Below are 18,319 nucleotides of genomic sequence, written 5' to 3'. Positions count from 1 at the left end.
TGATTTCTCACGTTTTAGGGAATTTCAAGCTTGTAGGAAGCTTGGTGAGGTCCCTAGGAGGCTCAGGGTGGTTCGTTTGAAGGTTTTGGACGTCGGGATTGTGAGTTTCGAAGTTGGCCGGAAATGGTGGAGTTTTTCAGGTGAGATTTCGTGGATTTTAGCACTTGAAAGTGGTATGATTGTGTTCCTTGTGTTGTAAGCTTTAATTTGGTACGAATTTTGTGAAATTTGGTTGAAAAACGAAGAAGACAGGACGATTTGAAATTTTCCCGATTTTCCGGCGCCGGAGGCTCGCCGTAGAAGACGACAGAATATTCTGTCAAATCTGACGGAATATTCCTGACGCCGTTGATGGTTACCGTTAGGGATAACGGAATATTCCTGACGGCGTCAACTGACGCCGTCAGCGTGCCAAGCACGTGCCGCGCGTGGCCGGCGCGTGTGGCCGTGCCTTGGCCTGCGCGTGGGGGCGCGTGTGACGGTGAAAAATTATTTTAAAAATATGTGGATGTTCCTGAGGTTGAGTAGATCACGATGGTGTATTCATACACCCCATTTGAGCAATGTATGAGAAGTTATTTCTAAAGTTTGGTTATGTGCTTTAAAATTAACGTTTTTATAGTTGTTTCGCATATAGGTGAGACGTATCCCGAGGACGAGCGTGGTCACTCGAGGCAAGGGGGTTACGACCCTTCTACTTATCAGTGAGTGGGCTTTTGGTTTTCCGTATATACCTATATACTTATACTTTTCCCAGAAATTGATTTTGAATCGTTTATTCGTTATATGCCATGCATTACATTGCCATTTGTTATGCATTATTAGTTATATATATATATATATATATATATATATATATATATGCATGTGTATTGGTGCCGCGGACGCACAGGTAAGTGTCAGGTGAGTATGACTTTATATTTACATTCAGTAGTGATTTTAGAGACTTAGTGAGCTCGTAACCTGCACCCCCGGTGTTAGTGCTCCCGCCCAGAGTAGGGCACAGTCCTTCACGTGATGTTCACCTCCCGCACCACACGCTCATCTTGGATCCAAGTTAGGTGCACAGTCCTGTCGTACAGACCACTTTAGGTGGTTCCGACTCGTAGGTGACCCGTGATTATTCGCCCAGCCTTCACGTGATCGTAGCACTAGAGCGTACTTATATTACACCCAGGCCTGTCGTACAAACCACTTTAGGTGGTTCCGACTCGTGTGAAGGTATAGTTAGTGAGATGGAGATTCGAGCTCTAGATTCAGCCGTACAGATCACGTTAGGTGACTCCGGCTGACAGTTACTTGTTATTGATTGATATTTCCTGAGCATTTGCATATTACTTCGAGGCATATTGCATGGCACGTTTTTCGAGCATGACTTATATATATATATTCTATTTTTCTAGGAAGTATACAGGTTTTACGGCGAGAGGTTAGAACTCATTTATTAAATTGGTTTTCGAAAAGCTTTGTTTTTGCCCACTCACGCTTTTGTTTTGCGCCCCTCCAAGTTCTAGTTGGCTAGCACGTTTGGTGGATTCCCTGAGGACTTTCTCGGCATATCTGACAGACCGTCACCAGTGTAGGACCACCTTCGGGTGTGCTTTTGTTGTGTCGTTCCTTTTGGACTGCTTTAGGCTTGTTTGCTCTGAACTTAGGATTTACACTCGTTGCACTTGTTTATTTTCACTTGGTGTAACGCTAGTTTTTAATTATTCGTACTATTTACATTATTATTATTCTATTAGCTTTCGCATTGTGCACATGGTTACGTCACTTCCACGTGACGGCCAGCATGCCTTGATCTTGATCGGGGTGTGTCAGTACTGTTCAAGGCTAGCCGTTGGGACAATAAAGATAAGACTTATAAATCAATATTGTAGTATAAATTTAGGGGTGTGATATCCACACACTCCTTTTTACTTCTCTCACATCTTTTGAGTTTTCGACTGTCAAATTAGATGAATTGAAGAAGATCAAATGACATAAATTAACAAGGGTTGTGTGAGAAGTAAAAAAAGGGTGTGTGGATAGCACACCCTTAAATTTAGTGACGGAGATTGACCAGAGAGAAGAGAAGGGAGAGAAGGATTTAAGGAATTTTGTATATGTCATTCCTCATGCCTTGTGCCTTTCTTTATACTAATAAGGGAGAGAAAAACTTGCTCTCTGAGTAATACAAGTTATACAAGGAAAGATCTTCTAGATCTAATTTACTAGAATTTACACAATCACACTCTTAATGAAATTGGACTGGAACACTCCCCTTGATTGTGTAAATACTCAAGTAAATGGTGTATCAGGTCTTAATGTGATTACATAGAAATATTTGATGAAGTTGTCTCGTTTAGTCGGCACAATAAGCAAATGTGAGTCTAAAAAATAAACAGAAGAATGCATAAGTAGTAAAACTCACAAAACTTGGCTAGGGTAAAATTCAAGATAGGACAAAAACCCATAGTTTAAGAAGAAACGTAGACCTGGCAATTTCTTACACGACCCATTAACACGACATGAAAATAACAGTTTTTGGATCAACACAATAACTAATTGAATCGTTATTAGGTCACACGATAAGAACCTGTTAATAATGGGTCCTTAACAAGTTTACACGCGAGTAACCCATTTCGACACGTTAAGAAAAAAGTTATTAAATCATTTTGAATTACTAAAAACACTTGCGCTCTAGGTGTAATAATGATTTACACTTTAGTACTACAATCACATGAAGATTGGTGCTATGCGCATCACATACGAGTCATAATTGCCTATAGCAATCTAAGACAAGACTAACACCTACAACAGATCCAAAGTGAGGGTATTGGTGTGATGTGAACATATACATGAAGGTTGGCCCTAGCCCGAGTGAGTACTAACACCAGTCTAGCATGCACAATAAGCAGTTAACATAAATATGATTATGCCATGGTAATTCGATAATTCTAGTCAATATAATACTATTCATGACCATAAATATAATTAAGGCATCCCATAATAGTACGCATACTTGTGCATCCCGTAGGATTTATGATAATTCATAAATTCTGTCAATACGCTAATTCTTATAGACTTCAGTTTAATCATGGTATAACATAAAAGATTCTTTTTTTATTATTATTATTGCCATGGTAATTCGATAATTCTAGTCAATATAATACTATTCATAGCCATAAATATAATTAAGGCATCCCATAATAGTACGCATACTTGTGCATCCCGTAGGATTTATGATAATTCATAAATTTTGTCAATACGCTAATTCTTATAGACTTTAGTTTAATCATGGTATAACGTAAAAGATTATTATTATTATTATTATTATTATTATTATTTGACACACCCCGACTGAGATCAGGGCATGCTGGCCGTCACGCGGAAGTGACGTAACCATGTGCATAGTGTGGAAGCTAATAAAATAATAATAAAAGTACGAATAAATAAAAACCAGCTATACACAACGTAAGAACATACATGTGCAAGCGTAAGTGTGAAAACAAAGTTCAGAGAACGAAGACCTAATGCAGTCCGGGAGAAACAACACTACATAAACACACCCAAAGGACGTCCTACACTGGTGATAATCTGTCAGATATGCCGGGAAATCCTCTGGGGAGCCACCAAAAGTGCTAGCCAACTAGAACCTGGAGGGACGCAAAACAGAAAGCGTAAGTGGGTAAAAAAAAAACTTTTCAAAAACCATTTCATAAACAAAGTTCTAACCCCTCGCCGTAAATCTTGTATACTTCCCAGAAAATAGAATATACATATATATATATATATAATTCATGCTCAGAAATATGCCATGTCAAATGCCTCTAAACAGAATGCAAATACTTAGGTAATGCCAAACAATGCCATGTAATCTGTCAACCGGAGTCACCTAATGTGACCTGTACGGCTGAATTAAAGCTCAAATCTCCATCTCACTAACTATACCTGCACACGAGTAAGAACCATCTAAAGTGGTCTGTACGACAGGACTAGGTGTATAATAAGTACGCTCAAGTGCTACGATCACGTGAAGGCTGGGCGAATAATCGCGGGTCACCTACGAGTCGGAACCACCTAAAGTGGTCTGTACGACAGGACTGTGCACCTAACTTGGATCCAAGATGAGTGTGTGGTGCGGGAGGTGAACATCACGTGAAGGACAGTGCCCAACTCTGGGCGGGAGCACTAACACCGGGGGTGCAGGTTATGAGCTCTTTATGCATCTCAAATCACTACTGAACATAAACATAAACCATAACTTAACTGGCACTTACCTGTGCGTCCGCAGCACCAACACACACACACACAGATATATATATATATATATATATATATATGCAACTAATAATGCATAAACAAACGGCAACCATAATGCCTGGCATATAAATGTATAAACGTTTCAATTCACTTTCTGGGAAAAACATAAGTATATAGGTATATACAGAAAACCAAAAGCCCACTCACTGATATGTAGAAGGGTCGTAACCCCCTTGCCTCGAATGACCGCGCTCGTCCTCGGGATAAGTCTTACCTATATGCGAAACAACTATAAAAACGTTAATTTTAAAGCACATAACCAACCTTACAAAATAACTTCTCATACAATGCTCAAATAGGGTGTATGAATACACCAACGTGATCTACTTAACCTCAGGAACATCCCTATATTTTTAGAAAAATTTTCCGACATTGCACGTGCCCCCACGCACCGGCCAAGGCACGGCCACACGTGCCGCCTACACGCAGGCACGTGCCTGGCACACTGACGGCGTCAGTTAACGCCGTCAGGAATATTCCGTTAAATCTAACTGATGCCGTTAACGCCGTTAGGAATATTTCGTCCAAACTGACGGAATATTCCGTCATCTTCTCCGACCAAACTCCGGCGCCGGAAAACCGGGAAATTTTTAAAACCTTGTAACTTCTTCGTTTTTCAACCAAAATTCACAAAATTGGTACCAAAATGAAGCTTACAACAAGAAGAACAAATCCATACCACTTTAAAGCATTAAAACTCACGGAATCTCGTCGGGAAAACACCACCAGCTCCGGCCAAACTTGTAACTCACGATCCCGACGTCCAAAACCTTCAAACGAACCACCCCGAGCCTCCTAAGGACCTCACCAAGCTTCCTACAAGCTTGAAATTCCCAAAAACACAAGAATTAACGTGTGCATGAACAGTGACCAAATTGGGGAATCTCGAGTTCAACGTGAAAACAATGGTATCCTTACCTGAAATGGGTATGGTTGAACTCCCAAGGACCTCACGAGCACGAATATGTAATTTGTTTCCTCGATCTGTGAAGGTTTCAATGGTTTTTGGGTGTGTCCATACATATGGGGATAGGAATGGGAGAGAGAGAGGGAAAGGGATAGTGATACGGGACAGGGAAAATGGTGAGGGAGTGTGGGAGTGTGTGTGTGGTCCAAAATCAGCCAAACAAAACCCAAAAACAACCACACAATGAAACAACATACTAGGGGCAAAACCGTCATTTCACCCCTACGGTACGAAAAGTCCGGGACGGGCTGTCACATTATTATTATTATTATTGTTAAATATATAATATAAAAGCAAAGAACTACTCACAAATCAAGTCGTCGAGTCGAACTCGCCACTCGGGCATTGAAGATCCTTGCAATGAGTTTCACCTAGAAACAAAACCATTTATGTAAATATATAATGTACTAACGTAAATACGTGTTTTCGTACAAAGTACGGTCAATATAGAAATTATTTTCAAACGGCCAAATTTCAAAAAAAGGAGGGCGAATTCAGATTCGCCATGCACTGCTACCACGCGTCACCACAAGGTGGTTGTCCAAATTGTCACATGCTACAAGCGTTGACACCCACGCGCCTTCTTTGCAAGTTTTCCAAATTTTTTCGTGTTTTTCCTCCAACTTTCAAAGCTCATTTCGAGCTCGATTCTCCACCAAAATCAACATAATTTATATGGAAAGCTTGGCATGAGAGGAACAAATCCATAACAAGGTAAGGTCAAGTCATGGTTGCCATTGGATCCAAGGCAAGTGCCAGCCTGTCGTACAAACCACTTTAGGTGGTTCCGACTTGTAGGTGACTTGCGATACTTCGCACAACCTTCACATGATCGTCGTACTAGAGCGTATTTGTTTACACCCAACCTGTCGTATAGACCACTATAGGTGGTTCCGACTCATGTGCAAGATAGTGGTTGAGGAGCTATAGTTTCAGCCGTACAGGTCACTTTAGGTGACTCCGGCTGGCGTGTTGATATTATCAGCATATTATGATTTGTGTTATATCACCTGCTTGATGCTTATATTATTGATCGAATATTTTGGCACGGCATATATCTGGCATGGCATATTTGAGCTTTATCGTTTTTAGCATGATTTTATGTACAATATTTTCTGGAAAGTATACAGGTTTTTCAGAGAGGGGTTATTACTTGATATTGAAATGGTTTGAAAATCAACTTTGTTTTTGCCCACTCACGTTTTCTGTTTTGCGCCCCTCCAGGTTTTAGGCAGCGAGGACGTGGGTGGGGACATAGGCATCGAGGCATTTCTGACAGAGCACCCTCCATGTAGGACTTTCTAGTTATCACTTGTATAGTGTTTGTTTATTCTGGACTGCACCTAGGATACTTAAGCTCCTACTTTGCATTTTCCTTCCCTGTTTGTCACTAGCACTCACTGATCTTTTATTGTAAATTATTTTGTTGACTTTATTTCCTTGTATTTTTTTACTCTCTTGCTTCCGCACTGTGCACTTAGCTACGTCACCCTCATGTGACGGCCAACACGCTCCATTTTGGGTCGGGGTGTGTCAACTAGGCTCGAACTAAGCAATATCCATAGTTAAGTTTGACTTGACAAAATTTGTATTTTTGGATGTCTAAATTATCCCTAATAACACTTACTTTGGGTCTCTCACATATTATCTACATTTTTCATTCAATTAAATGTCTTTAAATACCTTATGGGGATTTGGAAAAAAATTTAAATGTCATGATTACTATGCATTTAATAACAAAAATTTACATGATACCAATGTTCCTTGTATAGTTGTTTTCACATGATGCTACAAATATAAAAAAATGTTATTTTATTCAAAATTATCAATATTTTAAATATAACATGGTGAATTATTTTGCACAACATATATAATAACAATATAAGTTCCTAGTAAATTATGTAATGATACATGCAAAATAATTTACCTACAAAATAAATAAATATTTTTTATTCAAATTAATTAAATACCAATATTTTGCAAAAAAAAAAAAATATATATATAAAATAATTTACCTACAAAATAAAAGAATGTCGATTGATTCCACACTCTACATAATACTAACAAAATGTGGCTAGTATATATGTAATATCACATGAAAAATAATTTACCTACAGAATAAATAAATGTTTTTGGCCAATTGATTCAAAATTAATTAATTACATATTATTTTACATAAAAATATAGATAAATTATTTACATGCATATATATAATTTTAACAAAATATGCCTCATATGTGACAGCCCGTCCCAGATTTTTTGTACCATAGGGGTAAGATGACGGTTTTGCCCCTAGTGTTTTGTTTCGTTGTGTGGTCATTTTGGAGTTTTGGTGGGCTGATTTTGGACCACACACGCACCCACACACTTTCATCCTTATCATCTTCATGTCCCGAGTCTCTCTCTCTCTCTCTCTTTTCTTCTGCTTGTGTACGGACAAGACTAAAACACTCGAAAACGTGGTAGATTGAGGAAGAAAACTATACATTTGTTCTCGTGAGGTTCTTAGGAGTTCAACCATACCCATTTTAGGTAAGGGAACCTTCGTTTTCACGTTGAACCCAAGGGGTTCATTTCGGAGTACTGTTTATGCACACGTAAAATCATGTGTTTTTGGGAATTTCAGGCTTGTAGGAAGCTTGGTGAGGTCCTTAGGAAGCTCGGGGTAGTTCGTTTGAAGGTTTTGGACGTCGGGATCGTGAGTTGCAGGTTTGGCCGGATTTGGTGGAGTTTTTTCTGGTGAGATTCCGTTGGTTTTAGTGCTTGAAAGTGGTAAGGATTTTGTTCCTCTAGTTGTAAGCTTCATTTTGGTACCAATTTCATGAAATTTGGGTGAAAAATGAGTGAGATATTAAGTTTAGAAAATTTCCCGGTTTTCCAGCGACAGCGATGGCGCCAGAGGTTGGCCGGAGAAGACGACGGAATATTCCGTCAGTTTGGACAGAATATTCCTAATGGTGTTAGGTTAACTTTAATGGAATTTGTCAGAGTTAACCGAATATTCCTGACGGCGTTAACTGACATCGTCAGTGTGCCAGGCACGTGCCTGCACGTGGGCGGCGCATGTGGCCGTGCCTTGGCAGGTGCGTGGGGCGCCGGAAAATTATTTTAAAAATATGGGGATGTTTGTGAGGTTGAGTAGATCACGTTGGTGTATTCACACACCCTGTTTGAGCATTGTATGAGAAGTTATTACCTAGTTTGGGTTATGTGCTTTAAATTAACGTTTTTATAGTTGTTTCGCATATAGGTGAGACCTATCTTGAGGACGAGAGCAATCACTCGAGGTGAGGGGGTTACGACCCTTCTACATACCAGTGAGTGGGCTTTTGGTTTTCCGTATGTACCTATATACTTGTGATTTTCCCAGAAAATGAAATGAAATGTTTATATGTTTTAAATGTCATGCTTTGTGTTTGCCTAATTAATTATGCATTAGTAGTTGAATATATATATATGTATATGTATGTTTGGTGCTGCGGACGCACAGGTAAGTACCAGGTAAGTTATGGTTTATGTTTATGTTTACTAGTGAATTGAGATGCATAAAGAGCTCATAACCTACACCCCCGGTGTTAGTGCTCCCGCCCAGAGTAGGGCATAGTCCTTCACATGATGTTCACATCCGCCACCACACGCTCATCTTGGATCCAAGTTAGGTGCACAGTCCTGTCGTACAGACCACTATAGGTGGTTCCAACTCATAGGTGACCCGCGATTATTCGCTCAGTCTTCACGTGATCATAGCACTTGAGCGTATTTATTTACACCCAGTCTTGTCGTACAAACCACTTTAGGTGGTTCCGACTCGTGTGTAGGTATAGTTAGTGAGTTGGGGATTTGAGCTCTAGATTCCGCCGTACAGATCATGTTAGGTGACTCCGACTGGCAGATTATATGGCACTGATTGACATTACCTGAGTACTTGCATTTTGTTTAGAGGCATTTTACATGGCATATTTCTGAGCATGTTTTATATATATGTGTATATTCTATTTTCTAGGAAACTATACAGGTTTTACGGCAAGGGGTTAGAACTTTTGTTATTGAAATGATTTTGAAAAGCATTGTTTTTGCCCACTCACGCTTTCTGTTTTGCGCCCCTCCAGGTTCTAGTTTGGATAGCTCTATTGGTGGCTCTCGAGGGATTCACGGCATATCTGACAGATTATCACCAGAGTAGGACCATCTCTGGGTGTGTTTATTTAGTGTTTGTTCCCCCAGATTGCACTTGTATGTTATCTACTTAGTGTATAGCTTGGTTTTTATTTATTCGTACTTTTATTATTATTTCTTAGCTTCCGCACTGTGCACATGGTTACGTCATTCCCACGTGACGGCCAGCATGCCCTGACTTCGGTCGGGGTGTGTCATCATACATAAATGCAAAATAATTTACATACAATGATTGTCAAACAAATAAAAGAAATGAAACGTATGAATCTATGATGGTAAGACAAGTATAAAGTAGATAATTTTATAATAATAAGGCACTTATTTCCCACAATTATGGTGGATAATTAAATTCATTAACATAATTAGTGTTGTGGCACAATTGTAAATAGTTTGAAAATAATAGGTATTTATTTGTTTACATGGCAGTTTACTTAAAATTTGGGTTTTATTTAGATGTTTAAAATGAGATGGATTTTTGTCAAGGAAATAAGTGTTGCATAGACTTATATCTAAAGAACCCTATAATTTTTAATCTACAAATTGCTTACCTTATGTTATGTATTATAATATAGGTCAACATATAATAAAATCACATGATGGTGTTTGAGTATCTTAAAAAGTTACTTGATCAAAAGAAGGACAAGGAAAGAAAATGTGAATTTAGCCAAGTTGTCATTCAATCGGTGTTTTTGAGTATTATAAAAAGGGAATTATTATTGGTACTCTAAATTTTTCATTCTACATTCCAAACTTTCTATATTTAGAAAGAAAAATACACTTGTGAGGAGTGTAGAATGAGATTTTTGGAGTGCAAATAACACTTCCCTATAAAAAAAAAGTACCCGATCTATAAAAAGAAAAATGAAAGAAAATCAGAGTTTAGCCAAGTTGTCAGTGGCAGAACCACATAGAGCCTAGCATTGGCCTAGGCCTATCCTGGAATTGCAGTCCTTTGTATATTAATGTCTGCAAGTTTTAGCGGAAATGAGCATGTGGCTCATTGTTTATTGGGATTTTGCAAGTATAAGTGTCCATGGTTCGAGAGTTGCTGGTACGCCAACGTTTTTCAGATTTTTTTAAGCTAAAATAATAAAAATACCCTTATAATTTGTTTTTTTTTTAACCATATTAAAACTAAGGAAAAATTACACACAAAGTATACTTTTAATACTTAATTTTATATTGAGACAACACTTTTTAAACATTTCAAGAAAAGACAAAAGTTAATCATGTGATAGATGACATCATTGTCTTTTTTTTCTCATTACACAAATACCCTATACAAATTGATTATACTAAAAATTAGCAGTTGGAGGATATGAAAGTGAGTCTGCAGTTAAAGGTCTCTTGCGAGTCACCTGGCGATTTGGTCATCCCATCTCTGAGTACATTCTTCATTTCAAGATCAAACATTTTTTCTTTTGTTATCTCATCGAATTAGAATTTTATATGAATTTTGAAAACAACCCGTCAATAGGACCTCCACCCACCCACCCTACTTCGCTTCGCCGTCGGCAATCCGGCAATAAAACTTCCATCCACCCAATCCACCATTGGCACTCCCATATCTCCTTATCCCCTCTTTGTCTAAACTTCCACACTAGGTTCATATAAGAGGTTTTGATGCACACTGATAAAGAGGATGGCACACCACTAAGTGGAAGCTCCTTGACACCTCCCTTCCCACCATGCACATTAAGAATAGCACTAACTTGATACGCTGATGTTTTAACTTCTCCGAGAAAGTCTGCCTTGCTCGCTTTAGCTGCACATGCATCTGACTCAACCGAAGCTGATCGATTAAGACATCTTGCATCACCAGCTGGGAAGGTAGTATAATTTGTACTTTGATACTAAACAACAACTAAGTATCTTTTCTTGATAGTACTTCATCAATATCTAATTGTTAGATGTTTGTCTGTATGTAACATTGGCTGTAAACTTGTGCGGGACGAATATGCACAATGGGTGGTTGCAAGTCAAAGAAGCCTTCTTGAGGTGATGGCTGAATTTCCACCGGCCAAGCCTCCACTTGGTGTCTTCTTTGCAGCAGTTGGCCCAAGATTCCAGCCTAGATACTATTCAACCTCGTCCTCCCCAGGGTAAAAGTTTCTATCTTCTTGCTTCTCTCCTCTCCCATTGTCTCTTTTCCGTATTAGTAATTCAATTTGATATACCAAGGGTGTTTCCTTCCGACAAAAAGTGACTATCTACTAAAATGGAGGAAATGCTAACCCTTCATTTCCTTTCTGTGGACTGAATTTTTGGTTTTTTGTTTTAATCCTATTTAACATATTTGTGATCAAGTACTTGTTACAAATATTCAACAGGATGGCATCTTCTAGAATTCACGTTACTTGTGCATTAGTGCCTGACAAAACACCAGCTGGGAGGATTCACAAATGAGTGTATTCAACCTGGATGAAGGTAATTTGCATGTTTTCTTTTTGCATTCTCTTTCTTAAGAAGAGCTTAACAATTGTGGTGGACTTGTTATTGTATTAGAGCAGTCTTTAATTTAGAAACATGCGCCTTCTTTCTGGGACTTTTTATATGCCCATTGTTGGAATCAAAATTGTGCATTGCTGTGAGTGGTGGAGGCACATATTTAAGTAACCTAGAAAGTAAAAAAGAATTGTAAGCAAGCCTAGACCCAAGGGGGTGCCGGTCAAAGGCTTTTCAATGGTCAAGTTAGTTAACAATTTAAGACTCAAGTAATGGGTAAGAGAATAAGGGTATTGAGATTGATGTCTTTAAGATGAACTTTAGTTGGGGGTATTTATGTATTTATATTGAGCTGGAGAGACCTGTTATCATTTACAGCTCAAAATTAGGATAAAGCAGAAATTAGTTTGTGTTACCTATTTTGTTTTGGTCTCCTGTTTGGGGTTTGGATATGACTTTTTGGTTGGATTCCTTATTTGGTGGAGAGATTTTGTTAATTATCTATTTGATTATGATTTGGATTTCTTCTATTTAGGATTAGGATTCTCATTGTAACCTAAATCCTATGCACTACCTTAGGGATGGTTTATTTTGTGTGTCGTCACCAGGGGTTTAGAAAGTTCTCTAATTGGGTTCATGGGTGGAGGTCACCTTGTGGATTCAAGAGTGTGTGGCAAACTCATGGCTTATTCGTTTGGCAATTTGGTGGAAACTAGTTTGTGAGTTAGAGAACAGTTTGGGAGAATCTTCTTCGTTTGTTATGGGTTTCTACTCATTCGGTTTAGGGTTTGTAATTTGTAGGATTTGGGTTGTAAAAGTTTTGACCATAAAAACTACCAAGCCTACGTGGCGTGTAGGCCAAGTAATTAATAAGCTAATTACGTCATTCGGTTGTGTGCGAGGCGCGCCAATTCGTCTGCCCGGGAGTAAATAGGTTGATGCGGTGTTAGGCGTGCTGCTGACCTCTTGATCATACGACTGTGGCCAAGGAAGGAACATGTCTTAGCCTTTGGGTTCTAAAGCTTGAAGACAAGGTTGCTAGTTCTGCCAAGTTCAATTTCAAATTTAGCTTTCAATGTGCCGAATGTAGTAACCTGGTGATACCTCATTTCGCCGAAAAGGTTGATGAGATGACCTCTACCAACAAGGTCTCGGGAATCCTTGTTGAGCGAGACTTGGATAAATAACTAGTTAGTCTCGAAGCAGTGCTGTTTATCCAAACTGAAGGTGCTCCTCAGTCGGCTGATTCTACGGCTCTAGTGCTGTCTATTCAAACTGAAGATATGTTGGTGAGAAGAAAGGGGGAGAGGAAAAAATTTCAGGATTGTTGAGAAGCTTTGCGCAGGGCAATTTGTATGTTAATTTGAAGAGGCTTTCTCAATTGCCTACCGCTTTGTATTTATAGAGTTGCGGTACTTGCTTGGTGGCTAATACTTATTGTAGAATACAATTACATTTCAAACTCATGAAGTGATTTACGTTCTGTAGGGCAAAGCATTTTTAGTTGTTTGACTTTTCCAACATGGCTAAAACCTATCTTTATCTCATTATGATCCCTTTTATCAATCCAAAGCTTAACTCCAGATAATGATCTCTTGCAAACTGAGGCCACGTCTTTATTTGCAGCAACCTGATGCTTTTCCACTTTATCTCTAATCATCCGGTTGTTATCACTAAGCCAATAGCACATCAGGGACATGCACAACATTAATCAAACACCACTCACATTGCTAATTTCTTCAAATTGGACTCTTTATTGCATGGAATTAATCTCCAAATAGAAGTCTCCATGGCCTCACGCTGCATGCAAATGCAATCCCGTCTTTAATATCTTTGTGCCGATCTTCTACTCCAAGTTGTTCCAATCTACGTGTCCCATGTTAACTTGAACTCTGTTATTGCTTCCAGATTGGAGATAATTTGAATCCCATTTATCCCATATAAGAAAATGTCAAGATGAATCATATTAAAAGAAAATTATTATGATAAAAAGCATACTATTATTCTTCAATAATAACAAAATTATCTTCAGTTTTCCATCCGACGGTTGGGAGCTATGCTCACTCAACGACCTTGATTGCAGAGACCGATGATGTAGAGGCCTTGATTGGAAAAACGACATTTGATGCTATTGACGAAATTTGGATAAACCCTGTCTTTTACCAAATATCGTGAAATGGTGTCTAGATCGTCGTCGAACATGATATGGCGTCGGTCAAAATGATTCGTCGAACCGAAGAAACCACCGAATTAACTCCTCGAATCAGGGCTTTGGATTAGAGTTGATGGTTGAGGAAAATTTCGAATTCGACGCGCTCCACAGTAAGCGTTAAGATTGACATTGATGCTGCCGAATGGGTCAATACCACCGAACTCGGCTCATAGCCCAGCCAAGCTTAGAAAAGCATCTGCACTTGGCCTAAAAATCTTGAACCAATGTCGACAACAATGGCTTTGTAAAAATTGAGGCCATAAAATCTTGGCCTAATTCTTTTCTACCGAATGGCCTCTACTTGACTGTGCAAAGATGTTGATATATATATATATATATATCTCACAAATGCACCACTAACTCATTTTTGAATGGCCAACCAATCAATTGCTGAAGAGGTATTGGCCTTTTCATTGCTGAGCATTACTCCGACCGAACCTCTTCGGTGGTGGCCTTTCGTCGCTTGGCCTTGATTGTAAGACAACATTCGTGTTTAAGATCCTTGACAAACTCCAACTAATGACTGCTTCACCAAAGAAGGATATCCCACTTGAAAACCTACCACTTGAAATTGGTGGCTTTTCATTTATATCATGAACATATAATCTTTTGCATGCCATCTCTTTTGGCCGTAAAAAATATGATTCCACCAAATTTTTTCTTTACCTGACAAATTCCACCGAGTGGACCAAATGCTGATGAAAAGATCCTCGGTCGAGAGACAACAACTGGCCGAGACTCTACCTGAAAAACTTGTGAAATTGATGAGTACCACTTCACCACTGAACACCATTTATTGCCCTAGTTGGAACCACCGTTGGCTATTTAGCCGATCTAAAACACCATTAGCACCGGGATCATGGTGAAGCAGCACCTTCAGACTATCTACACCACTTGGTCGAAGCGGCTAAAGGAAACGATGAAGCTGAGAAAAATTGAAGCAACATAAATTTGAAGCCAAGACAATGAAGCTGAGAAAAAAAATAAGACTCTAACCGAGGAAATGAAACGGTGGACAAAGAAGCCAAGAAAAAGATAAGACTCTGGGCGTGGAAATGAAACGGTGGATAAATAAGTGAATGAAACAAGAAAACAGATTGATGAATCGAATACTTTAACTTAATAAACTAGAATAGTTTTGCAAGGCTACATTGAAATTCCCATCTATGAACTTAATTACACAACATGATTACATAATATATAAATATCAAGAACAACATGAGTGAAATTAAAGTTCATAGAAGAAACCCCCTTGAAGCAATTCTGATGTTGAAATCCTTCAAGAACAACGCGGCTGCGTGGTTTCTTCCGTGGTAGCGGATGGTGAAGAGAAATAGGGTTTTGTTTCTGGAAGAAAGGCCAAAGAAAGAGAAAAGAGAGAGCTCTGAGCGACCCCCAAGGGGAACTTGTGAAAAAGTGATATGAAACCCTAGTATTTATAGGCTAAATGGGGCTGTAGCTGATTGCAAGGTGATCCCCACCATTAAGCCAAAGTTTTGAACTTTTTTCCTTATTTGGCTCCTCCAAATTAGGCTAGATATTCCAATTCCTTTCCCATTCTGCTCCTGGTTTTCTAACAAGCTAGATTTGTCTTGGATTCTTTATTTGGGCTTCAAAACAGGCCACTAAACTTCTTTCCAAGTTTGAATAAGGGTTAACCCCAAAAATGGCATTTTTTCACTTCTTTTGTCTTCAAATTGATCCTAAAGTACATGTAACTACACTAACACAAAATAAGGTAAAATGCAACCAGTTTAACTCAAAAACATCACAAAGAGACTAGAAATGAATGGTATAAATGCATGAAATATATGAGTTATCAGGGTTTTATCACAAAAGCTCTCGGTGTTAGTTAAAGTGGTGTAATTCTATTTAAAGTACTATTCTCTTCTCCCTCTGTCCGATGTGGGACAAATGGGGGTTCCAACATATTTGCCGAAGCTAAGTTTGGGGATAAACACATTACGTGAGGGGTTTTTCGGACGCCTTCCCTTGTCAGCCTTGGAAGAGCAATTGGTCGCGTTGTGATTATAGCAAGTCTGTTCTGTGATTCTTTTTACCCTATGGTATTACCCAACATGTAGAATTTTTTGTTTCTGTAATATATATATATATATATATATAATATAACTGATATATTAACAATAACTAGGAATTAGTTTTTACTAGTGTGTAATACATACGCGTTGCTGCGGGCTTCAAGTTAAGATGAGATGTTAAAAATGAAAAAATTTCGGTTACAAAATAGGAACAACGATAACAACAATGAATTTGGAAAAGCGTAACTGGAAAAAGGTTAAATTTAGATAATATAAAGATACAAATTATAGTTATCCATTCTATTGTAGCAGTTCTATGTATTTTTGGTACAAGGATTACATTCAGTTACAAAACATAGAAATTTCTGGTACAAAGATACAAAAAACATTATAATAACTGAATTTCTTCTAATAACCCCATTTAATATACTTTGTGTTCCAGCTTTTGCATACAAAAAATGAGGAGATGCTGTTGTATGAGGATGCAAAAAATATTGTTGAGTTTTGGGCAAAAAAAGATATGTACAGGGTTTTAAACATGTTAAACATGATTTAATATAGATAAACAAAACACGGTAAACATTCTTGATTGGAGGGTAGGAGTGTAGGTGCTTTTGAGAACTTTTGAGAACTTTCTGTCAACTAGTGCTCAAATTAACCATGAAGAAGAGGACGATCAATCTTCTAGATCAACGAGTGTAGGTGCTTATTCTAAGCAGTGCAATTTTGAGCAAGAAGAAGAGATGGCAAACAATGACGATGACAATCGAGCTTTGAAAGACTATGCTCAGCCGGTTATACCAAATTCACCCTTGTGCATCTTGTTGCCTGTTGAAGCTATAAACTATGATCTCAAATCCTCACATTTTCATATGATTCCTTCATTTTATGGTTTACCTTTGCAGGGAGTGAATGAAGCAAATCTAAGGATGAAAGTTTTTCCTTACACATTGAAAGATAAGACTAAGGGTTGGCTAATGACTTTAGCACCTGGTTCGCTCACCACTTGGGATGCCGTAGCTAAGAAATTTTTAGAGAAGTTCTTTTCTACTAAAAAGACAGCCACTTTGAGAGGACAAATCTTTAACTTTAAACAAGATGATGGAGAACCTTTCAATGAATGTTGGGAGTGCTTTAAAGGCCTTTTGTTGCAATGTCCACATCATGGGTTACCTCCTTACTTACAAATGCAAAATTTTTATGGTGGATTAACCCAAACATGTCAATCTACTATTGACATTGCAGCAGGTGGGGCTTTGAAGAAAAAGAATGCTCAAGAGTCATGTAACATCTATCAGATGTTGGGATCTAATGCTTAACACAAAGATACAAGAGGTAAACGAGCTGGAGTGTATGAAATGAGTTCTAATAAAGATTTTGCATTGCAGGTGGCTGGTTTTGTAAGATCCCACATCACCCAGGGAAGTGATCCTTATATGTATATTCCCATCTCTACCTAGCAGAGGCCTTTTGGGAGCTCACTGGCTTTGGGTTCCATGGGAACTCTGAAGTTAAGCAAGTAGCGCGCGAGAGTACTCCTATGATGGGTGACCCACCAAGAAGTTCTCGTGTGAGTTCTCAGAAACAAAATCGTGAGGGCGTGGTCGGGGCCCAAAGCAGACAATATCATGCTATGGTGGTGGAGCGGGCCCGGGATATGGTGGACCTTGGGCTGGGATGTGACAATTTGGTATCAGAGCCTAACCCTGGTAGTGTGGTGTGCCGACGATGACGTTGGGCCCCTAAAGGGAGTGGATTGTAAGATCCCACATCACCTAAGGGAGTGATCCTTATATGTATATTCCCATCTCTACCTAGCACGAGGCCTTTTGGGAGCTCACTGGCTTTGGGTTCCATGAGAACTCTGAAGTTAAGCGAGTAGCGCGCGAGAGCACTCCTATGATGGGTGACCCACTAGGAAGTTCTCGTGTGAGTTCTCAGAAACAAAACCGTGAGGGCGTGGTCAGGGCCCAAAGCGGACAATATCGTGCTATGGTGGTGGAGCGAGCCCGGGATGTGGTGGACCCCGAGCCGGGATGTGATAGGTTTGGAAAAGAAGCTTGATTCCATGCTTAATATGGTGCCCAAGATAGCTGAGGTGTATGCCATTTGCAACATACCAGGTCATCCTACTTATCAATGCTCAGGTAGTGAGGCTTACCCCGAATTCATCCA

General features: G+C 39.0%; 1 non-coding gene across 1 annotated transcript; it reads right to left on the bottom strand.

The window, feature by feature from the left end:
• Positions 1–17,208: 17,208 nt before the first annotated feature.
• On the bottom strand, positions 17,209–17,315 carry LOC125470911. The gene has a single exon (XR_007253281.1). It is a non-coding gene; the product is annotated as a small nucleolar RNA R71 (small nucleolar RNA).
• Positions 17,316–18,319: the final 1,004 nt, after the last annotated feature.

This window comes from the organism of the source record quoted next, unplaced genomic scaffold, assembly GCF_019419815.1.
Source record: "Pyrus x bretschneideri cultivar Hongxiangsu unplaced genomic scaffold, Pyrus_bretschneideri_v1 Contig54, whole genome shotgun sequence".
Lineage (NCBI taxonomy): Eukaryota > Viridiplantae > Streptophyta > Magnoliopsida > Rosales > Rosaceae > Pyrus > Pyrus x bretschneideri.
Note: the sequence above shows the minus strand (reverse complement) of the source record. Positions and strands in the feature narration are given on the sequence as shown.